General features: G+C 38.5%; 1 long non-coding RNA gene across 1 annotated transcript in view; it reads right to left on the bottom strand.

The window, feature by feature from the left end:
• The window catches only part of LOC147348278 (uncharacterized), a 184,709-nt gene extending 169,898 nt beyond the window's left edge, over positions 1 to 14,811 (bottom strand). The window contains exon 1 of the long non-coding RNA XR_015151331.1: positions 14,630 to 14,811. This is a non-coding gene — a long non-coding RNA (uncharacterized LOC147348278). The remainder of the gene's footprint in view (positions 1 to 14,629) is intronic.
• Between the last annotated feature and the right edge of the window lie 430 nt (positions 14,812 to 15,241).

Below are 15,241 nucleotides of genomic sequence, written 5' to 3'. Positions count from 1 at the left end.
GAAGTCTTGGTCCACCACGCCTTCCACTTCCAGCCATGAATCTGGGTCACTTCTAAAAGTTCTGACAGAAGAGGAAGAAGGTGAAACACATCTAAGAGCTGGGCTGGCAGACTCATGGAAATGAAATATTGCTGAGCAGAGCTATTTGGTAATTACAGGCCATTCAAACACTTCCTCTCAGCACTGGAAAAGTGACAATGATTAAGTTGGGTTTTGCCCTCAATGTGGTAGAAAAGAAAAGAGAAAGCAAAAACAAACAAACAAAAACACAAGAAAATACAATCTAATCCAGAAATGGTTATAGAAATAGTACAGGACCAGCAAGGGAATGCCAGTTAGTGGGAAATAAGAGGTAGGAAAGGGTTTATGAGGGATACAGAAAAGAGGCAACTTTTTAGCTGGTCCAGGGAGAGAAGGGTAATAAGATGGTCCTGATTGAAGGTGGAAGTCTTGCAAACAAGAAAGAACACGGTCCATGGACAGCTTGGGGAACTCTGCTGCTGCTGCTAAGTCGCTTCAGTTGTGTCCGACCCTGTGAGACCCCATAGACAGCAGCCCACCAGGCTCCGCCATCCCTGGGATTCTCCAGGCAAGAACACTGGAGTGGGTTGCCATTTCCTTCCCCAATGGGTGAAAGTGAAAAGTGAAAGTGAACTCTAAGGACCTCCAAAGTGAGTAACTCAGCAATTAGTGATAGTATAGTATATTTTTTATTAAAAGAATATATATATATATATATAATGTTTATCCTAATCCTTCTATAATACTCAGAGGAAACAACCTAAACCCTTTCTCTTAACACATCTCAGCAAAAGCAATCTGCTTCTAAGATTGTTTTTTTTTCCAAACTCAGTGGTAGAAACATCACGTATTTACCAAAACTCTTCAAATTTATTTAGGAGAGGGAGCATTTGTTTTCCTCTCCTGTTTATCATAACATTCCTAGTTGTCCTTTTTATCCCATGAAAAGAAACGTCTTATGACTATACAAGTAATACATGTGCAGTGCTGTGCTTAGTCGCTCAGTCCTGTCAGACTCTCTGTGACCACATGGACTGCAGCCCACCAGGCTCCTCTGTCCATGGGGATTCTCCAGGCAAGAGTACTAGAGTGGGTTGCTTTGTCCTCCTCCAGAGGATCTTCCCAACCCAGGGATAATTCCAGGTCTCCTGCATTGCAGGCGGATTCTTTACCATCTGAGCCACTAAGGAAGTGCAAAAATAATACGTGGTTTCTGGAAAAATATAGCGAAGAATAAAAAAAAAATTAGAGTCAGTCATGTCTTTATCACCCAAAGATAATCACTCTTAATATCATGGTATATATCATCAAATGCTATTTTCTGTATAAACTTAATGTATTTATTTTTAAAACTTTAAAATCATAAACAACATTAAACATACACATGTAAGAACCTTCTATGTCCTATCGTCACTGCATTGTCTTCCACAATATTATTAATTTTGCATAGGGTTTTACAGTACAGGGCTTCCCTTGTGACTCAGCTGGTAAAGAACCCACCTGCAATGCAGGAAAACTGGGTTTGATCCCTGGTTTGGGAAGATCCCCTGGAGCAGGGAAACGCTACCCACCCCAGTATTCTGTTTTCAGTATTCCATTAACCTGTTCATGACCATCTTAGAATGCTTCCACCTTTTACTATCTTTGACCACTTTTTGACAAAAGAGAACTTCTATGGCCTTCCTCTTCTTGGATGTAAAACCTCTCAGGGTCTACGAATGTAAGGCAGTCTGGGCCTCCTCTGCAGGGGACCTAAGAAATTAGTCTACCTAACTGAGCCTGTGGACCGTGAATGTGGAGCAGGGAAGCTTTTGCTGCATGACAAGCAGTGTCTGTGAGCAAAGAGGCTGTAATTGGCATTATATGATCTATTAACTAAAGTGTCTTAAGGTGGAAAAACCCCTCCCTATCAACCGATTCTTTCTTTCTTTACATACAAAAAAATATAGGCTCTCTGGCTGGGCATGGTGCTCCTTTGATCTGATTTTTATTACATGGCAGCTGCTGGCTTTTCTGAACTGTAAATGCCTGTGACTCTTTCCCCAGCAGTGAGATAACCATTGTCCTCTGGGAAACTTTAAAAAGAAATTCAGATTATATGAAGAGCAGAGTGAAGCAATACTTGGTTATAAGAATCCTCTTATTAGGTAAAGCATTTTGGAAAATGCTAAGCTGAGTTAAAATAACCTGAGCAGAGTTAAATAAATAATGATAGCTATGAGAGACACAGGCTAGAGGCATGTCATTTCAGCTCATTCAGAAAAGAGAGGAAATGTTGCTCATAGGAAAAAGACTCCTATATTAAGTATTCAAATTAAAGAAGAGAAAAATGTATGAAGTTGGAAGAGTATGCTTGGAAAAGAGGATATATAATTTTAAACAATGTTACACAATGGGGTCTGATGAATGGGAGCAGATCCAATTGTGTGAGCAGTTCTGGTTTAGACCAGGGATCTGCAAACTCTTCCTCCTAAGAGCTAGATAGTATTTTAGGTTTGACAGGCCAGACAATCTCTCTCCCTAGACTACTCAACTCTGTCGTTATAAGAAAAAATAGCTGTCTCCATGTTCCAATAAAGCTCTATTTATAAAATTTGATGGCAAGGTGGAGACTGCCCATGGGCCATAGTTTTTAGACCTTTGGCTTAAATGATCAAAATGGTTGCAGCTCTCAACCTTCCTTTCCTTTCTCTATGAAATGGAAATCGTATTTTCCCAGTTTGGGTTGTTATAAGAATTAACTGGGGCTTCCCAGGTGGTGCAGTGGTAAAGAATCCGCCTGCCAGTGCAGGAGATACCAGAGATGTGGGTTCGATCCCTGGGTAAGGAAGATCTCCTGGAGAAGGAAATGGCAACCTACTCCAGTGTTCTTGCCTGGAAAATTCCAAGGATAGAGGAGCCTGGTGGGCTACAGTCTAGGAGCTCACAAAAAGCTGGACGCAATTGAGCTCACACACACACACACACAAGGATTAATTAACAATCATGAGAGATCCCAATCTAGTACATGGCCCCAAATTTACACTCAAATGTTAACCAGCAGCACCCCCATCCCCACATGGACCTTTTCCAAGTTAATGATCATTATGCACAAGGGAGCATTGCCTCAGATAATTATGCATACAAATTAAAGACAGAAAAGCAAGTAGAACAGAGTGACATGATAAACAGAAGGCAGTTATTGATTTTGGTTGTGGTTTTTCTATACATATAACTCCAGACAAATCACTGAAAAGCACAGTCTTGCAAATTGAAGAAATAGAGCAAAGTGCAACTGCAAAAACAAGTTGAATCTAGTTCATATATAATTTCCATAAAAATAAGCCTGTTTCCTCCTTGTCTTTTTTGAGCTTTTCTTATATATATATATTTACATATATATATAATTAGAGAATAATTACAATAGTGTGATGATTTTTGCTGTACATCAACATGAACTGGCATTAGGTATACATATGTTCCCTCCCTCTTGAACTTCCCTGCCACTGCCTTCCCTATCTTACCCCTCTAGGTTGTCACAGAGCACTAGCTTTGGGTTTCTTGTGTCCTACATCAAACTCCCACTGGCTAGCTATCTATTTTACGTATGGTAATGTATATGTTTCAATGCAGTTCTCTCATATCATCCTACCCTCTCTTTTCCTGACTGTGTCCAAAATGTCTGTGTCTCCTTTGCTGTCCTGCAAGTAGGATCATCAGTACTATCTTTTCATATTCCATATATATGCATTAATATATGATATTTGTCTTTCTCTTTCTGACTTACTTTTACTCTGTATACAAACCTTTAAAAACACTTTCAAGAAATGGAATTTCAGTTAAAAAGTAGAAGCAGAAACTTCTTGGTATGGAGGAAAAGTGTAAAATATTCTATTTAAGATTATTAATTTTAGTCAGAATGACACCTTTAATTTTGATCAGAAGTGGAGTCACAGCAGTTTTACTTTAGGAAGTTATCGACTGCCTCTCTAGAGAGCACCACTACTGAGTTTTTGAAATGCTTTTAAATGAGATCATTTTATTTTACATGAGGTTCCTTGTAAAAAGTATTGTCTTTCTGTACATCTAATTAAAATAAAGATGTAATAAAGAATTTACCATTTTAATTAAGGCATATTTTTAAAAGCAATTACTGTGTCATTAATAATTCTTTAACTGACTTTCTTGCACAAAATGAATAACATTTTTACACCATGAAGAATCAATACACATTACTCACTTACATTAACAAAGCTACACAACCCAAATGAGTTTTCACTAAATTATTTCTCCTGTAAACTAGAGGAGTTTGGAGAATCAAGAGCTATTAATAACCTAGTGGAACTTCATTTAAAAGGGAGAAATCTTATCCAGGACTACATACTTGTATCAGATTATTTAAATGCAGAACTAAATAATATCATGTGGAAACAGATTAATAAATTCCATAAGAAGAACTGAAGAAAGACGGTTACCATCAAGGTTTTATAGTATAAATGATTCACTACTCTATTGTCAGACTTTATTTTGGGGGGCTCCAAAATCACTGCAGATGGTGACTGCACCCATGAAATTAAAAGACACTTACTCCTTGGAAGAAAAGTTATGACCAACATAGATAGCATATTGAAAAGCAGAGACATTACTTTGCCAACAAAGGTCGTTCTAGTCAAGGCTATGGTTTTTCCATGGTCATGTATGGATGTGAGAGTTGGACTGTGAAGAAAGCTGAGTGCCGAAGAATTGATGCTTTTGAACTGTGGTGTTGGAGAAGACTCTTGAGAGTCCCTTGGACTGCAAAGAGATCCAACCAGTCCATTCTGAAGGAGATCAGCCCTGGGATTTCTTTAGAGGGAATGATGCTGAAGCTGAAACTCCAGTACTTTGGCCACCTCATGAGAAGAGTTGACTCATTGGAAAAGACTCTGATGTTGGGAGGGATTGGGGGCAGGAGGAGAAGGGGATGACAGAGGATGAGATGGCTGGATGGCACCACTGACTCGATGGACGTGAATGTGAGTGAACTCCGGGAGTTAGTGATGGACAGGGAGGCCTGGTGTGCTGTGGTTCACGGGGTCGCAAAGAGTCGGACACGACTGAGCGGCTGAACTGAACTGAACTCTATTTGATATGTTACCATCTTACATTTTTGTCACGAATTTGTGATTAAGGTTTTCCCACTACCACTCTGTTCCCTGTCTGGCTCCCTTCCCCAGTATACATGTCTGGGTTGCCTTTCAGACAAATGGGCATCTAGGGGACATGGATACCAGTGACTTTACAATGCAATCATTAGGGCAATCTTAAGGAGTGTGTTTTCAGAGGTTAGTATTTTCTATAACTTCTTCTAATATTATTATTACAGGAAAATCTAGAAAAGACAAAACTAAAAATACTCAAGAAAATTTTTTGTTTTTTTTTTTATATTGTTTAGTTTTTTTAGTAAAAAGAAGAAGGCTATGCTGTAAAAAAGTCATTAAGAGGGAAACAATATATGGCACTTTTAATTTTATCTTTACCCCCAGTTGATAATGTGGAGGCTGATGTGGACCCCTCTATGTAAAATCAAAAGGCCCAAGGTCACACAATATCTAGTCCCCCTGGGGAAGAACTGTTTAAGGGACTGAATGAGCAAATGCATAAGTGCAATAGTGACTTTGGGTCCTTGTTCTGTTTGAGTTATTTTCTGAGCCCATTAAGGTAACAGAGGTTGGAAAGGACATTAAGATAAGTTCTTGTTGGGTAATTTGGTAAAGCTCTCAGTCAGCACGATCAGTTTTGATGAATGGTAAGTAATGATAATGAAATTAAGACCATTAGTAAAGCCAACAAATCAGCAAGCCAGACTGTGAACTTATGGATAAGTGAGCTGGTCTTGGGGCCTGGTGACCAACTTGCTCCAGCGGTCTTGTAAGAATTTAGATACCATTTGTGAATTGTGCACCTGATTTTTAAGAAAAATTATTAGTTGGCAGATTTGTGGTTAATTATCTCAGTTCTCACAATTAGGCCAGAAAGAAGCCTACTGGGGGACAGGTCCACAGCCACCTGGCCTTTTAAAGATTTACTGAAAATATAAATTATCCATAATTTTTCCCAGAACTATTTGGTTTTCTTTTTTAATATTTAAAATTGTTATCTATCTGAAATAAGTAGTATTGGAGTTCTTGATATAGCAGAGTACATGTATAATTTATAATAAAATTAACTTCAATGACCCTCAAGGAAATGTTTTTCAGTACCCCTCCCACCGTGACTACTACAATCAATTCTTTTGTTCTCAGAAGGACATGAATTTATATTTCACAGAAGAAACACAAATAATTGATACACTTATGGAAATATTTATATATTTATTATTGATGCAAAAAATTGCTTTGTTCATTAGTTAAAATAAAAAAACAACAGCAATGCTGACTTGGGTATGTTGAGACAGGAACTCTTATCCTGATTAGTGGGAATGTGAATTATTTTCTGAAAAGCAATCTGGCAATATATTGCCAAAGCTTAGAAAAGTTAATAGTCTCTGATCTAGTAATTTCATTTTAGGAAATCTACCCTATGAAAGTAGTAGTTTGGTATTAATATTTTGACAAAGAAGTTTGTGGATATTCATCACAGAATTATTCTTGGTAGTAAAATATTACCAAAAATATCTCTCAACAAAAATTTGATTAAACTATCACATATTTACCCCTGGGATCTTACACAGATACTCTGATGGTGCTTTTGAAGAATTTTTAATAACATGGGACAGCTGTTTTAACATAATGATGAATAAAAAATAGCATATATACTTTCATCTTTCAGTAGGCACAGAAAAATGACTTGAAGGAAATATACTATATTATCAATTACTTCTTGAGAGGTAAAATTATGGTTAATATTTACTTTCTGCTTTATATTTTTCTGCATTCATTTTTACCACAATGACAATGGATTTTATTTTAATTATATGTGTGCTGGTGTGTCAGTTGTGTCTGACTCTTTGCAACCTCATGGACTGTAGCCTTCCAGTCTCCTCTGTTCGAGGAATTTTCTTGGCAAGAATATTGAAGCAGGTTCCCATTTCCTACTCCAGAGGGTCTTCCCAACCCAGGGACCAAACTCTTGTCTTTTAAGTCTCCTGCATCGTCAGGCAGATTCTTTACCACTGTACCACCTGGGAAGCCCCATTTTAATTATAAGGAAGAGCTACAATATAAATATGATTCTGGGTCTCAAACTGAACAAACAAAAGAAAGCAACGTTACTTACCAAAAAATCAGCTTAACCACAATTTTTCCTCTCTTGGTCTGTGACATGTAACATTATTACTGTTTTGCTGCCAAATCCAGCATTATTTCTCTCATTAATAACTTGATGAATATGAAATGAGTTATAAACTAGTTATGTAAAATTCATTACTGCCTAACAGACATAAAAATAACATTAACTCAGAAAAAGCACCTATTTTGCGCTGACAACCCTGATGATCAAACTGCCTAGAAAAATGAAGCTCCCATCATTTAAATTTGCCAAATCTCACCAGAAACTTAGTCACTTCATCATCAAGCAATATGGTTTCTTGGTTGGTTAAGATCATTAAACTTATTGAGAAAAGATTGGTTTTACCTAAAGGGGTCTAAAAGTTCAAGAACACAAATATATTTATATTCTGATCATTCGAAATTGGACTGATGACCTCAGTAAAGAACAACAAACTCTGGAAAGGATAATAATCTATTTATATGGTTGAGTACAGAATAAAATAATAGTTTATTCTGATTAGTTCTAGATTTTAATTTGCTATGAAATCTTAGCAAATTTATTTGAAGTGACCCTAAAGTATGCCAGAGACTTACTGTAAAAAGTATTCCTTCTAGCAATATTTATACTGATGAAAATAGGAGAACATTTATCTAATAATTGACCTTTTTAAATATACATTATGTTTTTATATAATGAAAACTTATGCAATCATTAAAAAAAGATGTTGAGTGAGTGAAATGCAAAAATGGAAGCAACATACATTAAGTAAAGATTGAAATATTTATGCATATAATATACATATACGTATGCATAATTTTCCCATTCCTTTTTCTATCTATATAAACCCATATATATGTATGTATATATATAGATAGATAAAGCAAAATTTTGCCCCCGAATATCATCTCTAGATAATAGTATCATAGTTTTATTTTCTTCCTTTTTATTTTCTCTTTTTCCCAATTTACTTGTGACAAAAAAAAAAATGACCCCCAAATCTTTGCAGTCTTCTCATCCATGAACCTATTAAATAAATTATATTAATAATAAAAATAGAACTTTAATATGAATCAAACCATTGTAACTGATGCTGAATCTCGGTAATCCTGAAGTATTTATTTATACAACTGGGGACAAAAAGCTATTTTAAAACTCTTGGCAGTTTTTCTGTTAGTGTTAGAATGTTGCTCTTCCATATAGAGGAAGGGGAGTATCAGCCCTTCAAAGATACTTCGATTAAGCAAAAAGTGAAACCTTAATGGAGTGGCCAGGACTTAAAATGAGATTAGGAGGAATTAAAGTGCTCTGCATGACCCTGCACAAGTGTGTGTTCCTTCTGTATCTTTTTGTCCCTCTGAGATTCTGTTTTCCTGAGAGGTAAGCACAGAATGCACAGAAAGGGGTAGTGAGGGTGGAAAGTTTCTCTTTGCTAGCGGGATGGACAAGGCCATAGGGTGGTTATCTCAGAGGCTTGAGGACACTGAGGTTCCAACTATGCAGAACACAATCCGTGGGAGAGATGATCAGAAAATTTCCTATAAAGTCTTGGCTTTCCACTTTCCACAACTTGTAATCTATGTTGAAATGTAAGACGTGTAATAACTCCTTGTCAAGGAATATTAATGAGCTAAGTTTGCAGAGGCCTGATGTTATAGAAATAACCTGAAGGATTAAAAATCACTTATATTTAGAGGGCAAGGCAGAAGAATGTGCCTCTTTTCTTCTTCATAATCTGATATTATCTCCTAAATAAGGTATTATAGGAATATATTTAGCTACAAGTAATAGAAAACCCAATTAAGAGTGGCTTAGGCAGGATAGACACACAGTATTCCATGGAAGAATAGGGCAGCTGCTGACACTGGTCTCAGTATTCAATGAGGTGACCAGAAACTCTGTCTCTTCCTCTCTTCCCATTCTGTCATCCACAGCATGCTAGGGTTTTGGCCTTGAATTTGCTGCCTCATAATTATATTACAAGGTGGCTGCCAGATCCTGACATTATACTTGCATTCAAAGACAGAATAAAAGGGAAAGATACAAGAGCAAAAATTTCCCCAGAACTTCCATCCTTACCACCAGGGACTTTCTGTCAGATCTGTCACACAGACACCCTTGGCTGAAAGAATGGCTGAAAACTATTTCATTTTTTCCAACCCTTCAGGGAGGTGCGTCAGGGACAGTAGGCTTCAAAGTGACTCTTTATAGCCAAGCAAAGTCTCTCACTTCTTGTGGCTTTCACATTTACACAACAATTTTTCCGTCATTTCTGCTTGTTCCTTTGGTTGCTCCCCACAATTGTTATAGAACATCTCTATTTTTCCATTTTATCTGAGAAGTCCAGGTATAACAACACATAAACTTCAGTTAACTTGGAATCTTTAAACACAATGACAAATTTACTGATGATTTTGTAAATCAGAAAGTGCAAAAGGGCAAAGCCCCTGGACAAGATAACATCAAAAGCTTTCTTTCTGCCATGGCAATGGGAAGATTAGAGGATGGAGCACTGCATAATTGCAACATCGGGCCAATATTATGTTTTATCGGCATCTCTTGTTCTATTTACCTAAGAGGACACCGGCTAGAGAAATGATTCCTGGTTTTGGAAACAATGAATACTCAATGGTTAGTCTATAACCAGTGTTTTCAACTTCTTTTTTCTTATTGTCCTCCTGAGAACCTTTTTACATATCTATTTTTTCTTAATTGCCTCCCCCATTAGTTAATAGGCAAATGTATTGATTATTTGTTTATGTACTCTGTGTATCTGTATGTTATACACAAAGAGTAAGATTTTTTTTTTAGCCCCCTCCAACTATGAACCAATTTTTACTCCCCTGAGGATAATACTGTTCCCACAGAGAATGCATGTTTGTATCATAAATAATTCTTTTTGGAAGAGGTGAAAGGAGAGAATTAACAGAATAATCTGAACTGACTCTTGGAGCATGGAAAGAACTTGGTCCAAGTTTATGGTCCAACAGATGGGAGAGTTGGACTATAAAGAAGGCTGACTGCCAAAGAACTGATGCTTTTGATTTCTGGTGCTGGAGAAGACTCGAGAGTCCGTTGGACAGCAAGGAGATCAAACCAGTCAATCCTAAAGAAAATCAACCCTGAATATACATGGGAAGGACTGAAGCTGAAGTTCCAATGCTTTGGTCACCTTATGGGAAGAGTTAACTCATTGGAAAAGACCCTGATGCTGGGAAAGATGGAAGGCAAAAGGAGAAGGGGGTGGCAGAGGATGAGATGGTTGAATGGCATCACTGACTCACTGGACAAAGACATGAGTTTGAGCAAACTGAGTGCTGCAATCCATGAGGTCACAAAGAGTCAGGTGAGACTCAGCAACTGAACAGCAACAATCCTTGAAGATATGGAAACTCTCAGGTTGTATCCTCGGGAATCTCAGTGTCAGGCTTCAGAGTATAAACTGTGACAAGTGATGAATTCACTAAAGGGAAGGGAAATCATCAAGTAGTGGTGATTTGGTTGATGATTTCTGGTTTGACTGGTCACCTTCATTTTACTTCTCAAAACAATCGCTTCCAAGTTAGAATAAAAGTCTACCTTAACAATCCTTACTAGTGCAGATGAGTATCACTCTTAGTCCCTACTGGACAAAAAGGCTTTAACCTGTACGGATAAACAATGACTGGGTACCGACTGAAGCAGCACTTGAAGACCAAAGAGTGCTATGAAAAATGTCTGAGTCCGGAGAAGTCTGTATGAATTATCAAATGGTAACATCTCCCCTGAGCTTCTTACCTCAAAGAAAACACCTGGAAGCTTAGGCGTGAATAAAAGTTGCTTTGTATTGTACGTTTCTTCCTAAATGGTCATAATTAATTTTGTTGACACAAATACACAAGAGGTTAAAAAAGAGGAAGGGCACCATACTGGTGAGAAGACCAATACATTTTTGCCTAATATACCAGAGAAATACACCCAAGCCATTCGACCGTGTGAAAGCAAATTTTCTGAACCTCCAAGGTCAGGAAGACCTCTGTTAAAAACAAACTAAAAAGCTATTGCATGAATGCAAATACACCAGGATCACATTATACATTTAATTTAACCAAGCTTTCAGACAAAGTTATGTGATAAAAATGAACGTGAAACTCATAAAGACCACTTTCATTTGCTTTCTCTGGTATTATTTTATCCCTGTTAGAATAACTCCCACTTTGAGAAACACACACACTCACAGAATAGGATAACTTCACGAGGTGTGCTTTAAAACTAAAAGTGAAATCTGTCTTGGGAGGGGTCAATTAACACATTATAGATAGATACATTTTTTTGTCTTTGGGGTGATAGATCAATAAACTTAAAAAGAGGAAATCTAGGCAGGTTTTTTTCCTTGTCCATTAAATATATGACTGTGGCTGTTTCAAATAAATTTAGAAATTATCCGATTGTATTGATTGATCCTTTTTTCCCTTGTGAGGGAAACAAATCTGTGTAACAACTGTGCCATTCAAAACTCTGAAGCGCCCAGCTCCTTCTTTCGGAACAAAAAGAGGAAACCATTAAATAAGATGCAGTATCTTTTTACCAGAATGAAACACTTGCAAACAGGGGTACAAGTTAAAATTTCTTAAGTCAAAGGGAGGATTTTCCTAAGTTCACTTTGATATCTTGGAGTGGATCCCAGGTAAAAGATAGTAGCAGAAAGAGTGGTAAAATCCTAATTAAGCCTGTAGTTTAGCTAATATTAATGTAGTAACGTTAACTTTAGTAAAGTTAACTTTAGATGGGTCAGATGTTACCATTTTAGAGGAAACTGAATTAAAGTTACGCAGGAACCAGTGTATTATCCTCATGACTTTTTTGTAAATCTATTGAAAAATTATGCCCAAATACAAAGTTTATCTAAAAAAAGACTTTCCTCAAGTTTCCCAAACCAAGACTCTCCTTAATATTCCCTGGAGAGTACCATCTTTTCTGGTCACCTGAATACATCAGGAGTTCTTTTGCTCTTTTATCTTCTAGTACACAGAATCATTTAATAAATGCTTACTGCACTCAGTTCTACAAACGGAACAGCAAAGTTGCTCTAGACTTAGAGGTGGGAATTCTGGATTTGGATTCCTCACGAGCTGTGAGATCCTGTGCGTGTCTTGTAACCCCTTAGTGGCTCTTCCCCTCCACTTTAAATCTTCTCAGGGCAGGAACCCAGCTGTGCTCGTATCTGGACCTTCAGTAACCCATCCCAGAGGAAAAGGGTCAAGATGGGGGTTCTAGAGTCAAACTTAGTTTACATTTCCAGCTCATACACTAACCAGGTGTGTTATTTTGGGGCAAAATGTTTGACATTTCTGAGTTTCCATTTCCTCATCTGTGAAATGAACTGTTGAGATAATCAAATAAGGTGATAACTGCAGAACAAAGGTTAGCCTGCCTCTTCTACAACACAGAATGATTCACAAGGAAGTTTTTATTTTCAACTTTGAAATACTCTTCTAGTATGTATCATGTGTGAAATTCCCTTAAATGTATTTCAAATATTACTCATTTCAAATGTTACTTATTTTATCATTCTGACAATTTTATGAGTTAAGTACTACTATTATTGTTATTATTAGTTATCATCATCCTGTTCTACAGATGAGGAAATAGAGGTGCAGAGACGTTAGCCTGCTTGCCAAGCTTGTAAATAGACTAAGTGGAAGGACTGAGACTTGTGCCCACATGGCTGGCTCTAGGGTGTCTAGTCCTCAAACACTAAGCTATCATAGAACACAGTCTGAATGGAGACACGTGGGATCAGATGCTGTCTGCCTTCTTCACCGGTGCATCCTGAGACTGCCCAGGGGGTGCTACCACATGGTGACAGACAGCCCATCTGTCTCTCAGCAGCCTGACATCACCAAGACCCTCCCACATCCTAGTCCGCTGTGTTTCAAATGTTTGATTCTCACTCAAGTCTCAAAACCATCCTGTAAGTTGAACCAAAATACTTTCTTTTCCCACCTGGAGAAATCAGAAGACACACACAGAGAGAGCTTAACTTCTCAAAGTCATACAGCTAATCAGAAGTGTGGCCAGGATCAGAACCCCTGGATTCCCGCTTTCAAAAATCAGGGTTTTTCCAGTATATTTGCAGGTTCCCAAATGAGATCATTGTTGGGTCTACATTTTTTCACAGAGTGGCTCCTTCCTTCACTTGAGCCAGTTCTCTGTTAGATACCACCTCACAGTGACTTTCCCTGACCTCCCTACATAAACTGTACCCCCCTCACTTGCCATGCTGTTACTCTGCTTGTTCTTCACGTATTAGTATTTGACATCATATTGCATTGGTGGTTTACCTTCTGTCTTCCCACTGAACTGGTAGGTTCTAAGAGGCAAGGGACTGTCTGTCTTGGTCACAGTGTACCCTAGGGCCTAGAATCATACAGAGAACAGACCCAGAAAAAAATATTGCTGAATAAATGAATAGACATGTAGGAGATTCCAATAATAGTTTGTTATTAACCTTATTATGATTAGTAGTATCTCCTTTTATCAGTTCAGTTCAGTTCAGTCGCTCAGTCGTGTCCGACTTTTTGCGACCCCATGAACCGCAGCACAACAGTTAGGTAACCCAGTTAAGACAAAGGTTTATTTCCTAAGACAAAACTGATGGGAAATTGAGTGAACAATGTTGGTTTCAATCAGATCAAAGCACAAATTCCAAGCAACACCATTAATAACCAGGAGACCACACACTTGGGACAAGGATGTCCTCCAAGCACAGAACAGCCAGCATCACTGAGTCACCAAACACGGCCCTGGTTTTCACTGTTTCTAAATCCTCCTAAGCTCACAAACAGCCCTCTGCTGCTCATCGTAATGTTTTTAATTCATCTCTCCTTTTTCCATCAGGAAACACCTGCCTTGGTTTACTTTTTATCACTTTATTTACATGTTCACTGAAAGACCGAAGCATTGATTTTCCTAAGAGATGATGACAGTAGGATCGATAAGCCACAACGAGAAGTATCAAAGTGCAGCTTCTTCACCCCTATAGCCTGCGGCAGCTGGTGCTGCAGGCGAACAGCCTTTGCTGATACCCACCCAGCCCCGGCGATTCTGAAGGTGGCAGGAGGCACCTTTGCTTGTAAACTTGGAGTGAGCTCTGGCACTTTGATGACCCAGATAACGTGCCTAACATAGCCTAACTGAGAACTCTGTGGGGAGTCTGGAAGCCTAAAATAGTAAAGTCAGATTTGAGAGCTATCTCTAAATGAAGTCCACGCTAGGCACAGAATATGTGGGAGAGGCAGCCAGGGCCAAGGGGGCACGCAAAGGTTTAGATCCTTTGTTGGAAACCTGTTCTGAGTGGTGGGGGTAAAGTGGAATAAGCCATTTCCCAGGTGGGTCTTACCTTTCACCTGCTTTCAGAAGCTTCTAGTTCTATTGTGTCCAACGCATGCAGCAAAAGGGAGCCAGGCAGCTCACTGCGGAATGGCAGAGCTCCTCGAGACAGGTTATTTGAACAACAGGAATGTGGTCTCATTTCCTGCTGTCTCCAGACTCCAGTGCCACCCAGGCGAGCAAACTTCCATCCTGCAAACACACAGGCCACACGGTTCCTCTCACTTCAAACAGCTACGGCATGTGTACTAGGTTACTGCAATATAAAGTGCTCAGTCTGACTCTGGAAAAATCAAGCAGGACTCTCCTAAAAACACACACCTGGAAGCAATGGGTAGCACTGCCCACCTGAGCTCCTAATCTCTCCACTCACCTGAGGTCCCAGCTCTAGACGGTGAGTAGATGGCCAGGGAGCTCTTGGAAACGAGATTGCCCTGTTTCCCTTCATACCTACTGGTGAAGAAATGAGGCCAGGGAGAGCATTAGTTAGGGTAGGAGAATCCATACCTTTATATGCTCTCAATGGATTTTAAAAGGCCGCTCAGCTACTGCATATCTGATAATCAATTTTTTCAAAATTCGAATGGTTCCCAAACATGGCTGCCCATTATCTGAGTTATCC

The sequence above is a fragment of the Bos grunniens genome, chromosome 22, assembly GCF_055505025.1.
Source record: "Bos grunniens cultivar Pamir isolate PY7600 chromosome 22, Bosgru_T2T1.0, whole genome shotgun sequence".
In the NCBI taxonomy this organism is placed as follows: Eukaryota; Metazoa; Chordata; class Mammalia; order Artiodactyla; family Bovidae; genus Bos; species Bos grunniens.
Note: the sequence above shows the minus strand (reverse complement) of the source record. Positions and strands in the feature narration are given on the sequence as shown.